The sequence below is a fragment of the Lipotes vexillifer genome, unplaced genomic scaffold (genome assembly GCF_000442215.2).
Source record: "Lipotes vexillifer unplaced genomic scaffold, Lipotes_vexillifer_v1.1 scaffold550, whole genome shotgun sequence".
Classification (NCBI taxonomy): domain Eukaryota; kingdom Metazoa; phylum Chordata; class Mammalia; order Artiodactyla; family Lipotidae; genus Lipotes; species Lipotes vexillifer.
In genome coordinates, this window is record NW_006795236.1 from 135,059 (window position 1) to 138,607 (window position 3,549).

Consider the following 3,549-nt stretch of genomic DNA (forward strand, 5'->3'; position numbering starts at 1 on the left):
ATTCCTGGACTAGGTCAGCAAGAAACACCTTGCTGGTATGCTACCATGGCATGGCAGTGGTTTCTTGGCTCCCTCTGTAGAAAAGTAAACATATACCCTGAAACCTCTGCCAGGAGCCTTTGTATTCGTCCAAAAAATCCCAGCAGAACTGAAGAAACTTGATGAGTACTATGCAGAAAATCCACTCATGTTACACTTTGTCCTCTGTCATTTACAGACTACACTTTAAGTGGGGCAATTGAAATTTGGTCCTGGGCTGCCTCTCTTCTACCTGTATTCTCCTCCAGCACTAGGGCAGTTAATAATACCTTCTATAGTGAAAAGTGTCATGAAGGACATGGAGATACCCTAGCATTTGAGGAAACTCATGTACACTGGTCCCTCCCTACCACTGAAGCTGAAATCAGAATGAAGCAAAGAACCAGGTTTGTGATAATCTGGGGTGTCCAACTTCAGAAAGAAGAAAGATAAGCCGTGAAAGAACAAGGATGATGGTTTGGCTTGAGAGGAGAAGGAGCACAGTTAAGGCAGGAGGGTGGGTGGAGACCAGATCACATGGTGTCTTCTAAGATAGGAAGGAATTTGGATTTTTTTCTAAAGGAGATGGAAAACCACTGGAGGAAGCAGCATCTTATTTACCTTTTTTGAAAAAATCACTGGGATATACCTTTTCATTCTTTCAGTGGTACCTCTTAAAGTTCATAATTTCAATCTCATCCAACTTATCTCTTTCTTTTCCTTTATATTCAGTACTTCTGTATATCAAATAAGAAATCATTCTCAACCCCAAATTTAAGAAGCTATTTTTCCATTTCCTTCTCAAAGTTGTATTTACCTTCCATGATTATATCTACAATCCATAGTTATAGCTACAGTCTGGAACTTATTTATGTGTGCAATGTGAGTGAGGAGTCAAGATTCTAATTTGCCACATGTATAGCTGTCTCAGTATTGTTTCTGAAAATACTAGCCTTTTCCCACTGTCACCTTTATCATGAGTTAGTGCCTTAGTCAACTCAGGCTGCTATAATAAAATACCATCAAGCAGTATTTACTTCTCATAGTTCTAGAAGCTGAAAGCCCAAGATTATGGCATCAGCATGGCTGGTTCTGGTGAAAGCCCTCTTCTGAGTTGCAGACAGCCAACTTCTCATTGTACCCTCACAATGACAGAGAATAAGCCAGCTCTTGGCTTCCTTTTATAAGGGCGCTAATCCCAACCACAAGGGCTCCACCTTCATGACCCAATTTCTTCCCAAAGGTGCCACCTCCAAATGCCATCACACTGGGGATTAGATTTGAACATAAAGTTCGGGGGAATGTAGATATGTCAGGTTATCCCATGTGTACAGGCCTGTTACTGGGTTCTACTGTGTTACATTCTACGGCTTTCTACAATTTTAACAAACTACTCAAAATATTAAATGTTGCAAGTCAAAAAGATGGATGTAGCTAAAAAACTAATTCTTATATACTTCATTTTCTTGGGGACAGAACAGTAAAGTATAACTGGAGAAATGAGGACCTACACTGTCTAATTATATAAAGTAGATTACCTAAACCAACTTGTATTATAGCACATTTGGGAGTTTTAGCTAAAAAAGAAAACATAAAGTATTTAAGTTCTAAATAAAGATTGTTTATGGAATACTACTCAGCCATAAAAAAGAACAAAATAATGCCATCTGCAGCAATATGGATGCAACTAGAGATTATCATACTAAGTGAAGTAAGTCAGAAAGACAAATACCATATGATATCACTTATATGTGGAATCTAAAGTATGGCACAAACGAACCTATCTACAAAACAGAAAGTCAGGGCTTCCCTGGTAGCGCAGTGGTTGAGAGTCCGCCTGCTGATGCAGGGGACGTGGGTTCATGTCCTGGTACGGGAAGATCCCACATGCCGTGGAGTGGCCGGGCCCGTGAGCCATGGCCGCTGAGCCTGTGCATCCAGAGCCTGTGCTCTGCAACGGGAGAGGCCACAACAGTGAGAGGCCCACATACGACAAAAAAAAAAAAAACAGAAATAGACATAGAGAACAGACTTGTGGTTGCCAAGGGGGAGGAGGGAAGAGAGAGGGATGGAGTGAGAGTTTGGGGTTGGGAGATGCAAACTATTAGAATGGATAAACAAGGTGCTATTGTATAGCACAGGGAACTATATCCAATCTCCTGTGACAAACCATGATGGAAAAGCATATGAAAAAGAATGTCTCTATGTATAAAAGCATATGTCTCATATGTATAAAAGTTTAGGGCTTCCCTGGTGGCGCACTGTTTAAGAATCCGCCTGCCAATGCAGAGGACACGGGTTGGATCCCTGGTCCGGGAAGATCCCACATGCCGCGGAGCAACTAAGCCTGTGCACTACAACTAATGAGCCTGCGCTCTAGAGCCCGTGAGCCACAACTACTGAGCCTGTGCACCGCAACTACTGAAGCTTGCGCGCCTACAGCCCGTGTGCCGCAACAAGAGAAGCCACCACCGGCCTTTCCGAGCGACATGGCGACTCTCTGGAGGCTGAGTGTCCTCTGCGGTGCCAGAGGTGGGCGAGCTCCCTTCCTCCGAACCCCAGTGGTCAGACCGGCTCATGTCTCAGCATTTCTCCAGGACTGATCAACCCCAGGATGCTGTGGAATACAGCACACTCACCTGTCACCCAGCCACCATTCTGGTTCCAAGGCTGCATCTCTCCACTGGACTGGTGAGAGGGTCGTCAGTGTTTTGCTCCTGGGCCTAATTCCAGCTGCTTATTTGAATCCTTGCTCTGCAGTGGACTACTCTCTGGCTGCAGCCCTCACTCTTCATAGTCACTGGGGCGTTGGACAAGTTGTTACTGACTATGTTCGAGGGGCTGCGTTGCAGAAAGCTACCAAGGCAGTCTTTTTGGTGCTCTCAGCGTTTGTTGGGCTTTGTTATTTCAACTATCATGATGTGGGCATCTGAAAAGCTGTGACTATGCTGTGGTTAGCTCTGACCCTTTAGACGTAACACCTTGAGAAGTGATTGTACATTGGGCTTCCCTGGTGGCGCAGTAGTTAAGAATCCACCTGCCAAGGCAGGGGACACGGGTTCAAGCCCTGGCCCGGGAAGATCCCACAGGCCGCGGAGCAACCAAGCCCGTTCGCCACAACTACTGATCCTGCGCTCTAGAGCCCGCGAGCCACAACAACTGAAGCCCGCGGACCTAGATCCCGTGCTCCGCAACAAGAGAAGCCATCGCAGTGAGAGGCCTGCGCACCACAAAGAAGAGCAGCCCCCGCTCGCCGCAACTAGAGAAAACCTGTGCGCAGCAACGAAGACACAATGCAGCCAAAAATAAATAAATAAAATAAAAGAGTAATCCTGAATCTTTAAAAAAAAAAGAATTGATTGTACACCTCCTTGCCTCTGCTCTGTCATGCCATTTCAACTCACAATAAGAAGGAAGTAACAGATTAGTCCACTGATAAACCTCTTCTCCTAATCAGCCGGTTACTTTTAGAGTTTAATCTTTGAAGAAAGATTTGAGAGAAATGGTATCCAAGAAATTGTGAGACTGAGC

At 44.9% G+C, this 3,549-nt stretch overlaps 1 pseudogene; it reads left to right on the forward strand.

Moving 5' to 3' along the window:
* Positions 1 to 2,507: 2,507 nt before the first annotated feature.
* On the forward strand, positions 2,508 to 2,990 carry LOC103090445 (succinate dehydrogenase [ubiquinone] cytochrome b small subunit, mitochondrial-like; annotated as a pseudogene).
* The last annotated feature ends 559 nt before the right edge of the window (positions 2,991 to 3,549 follow it).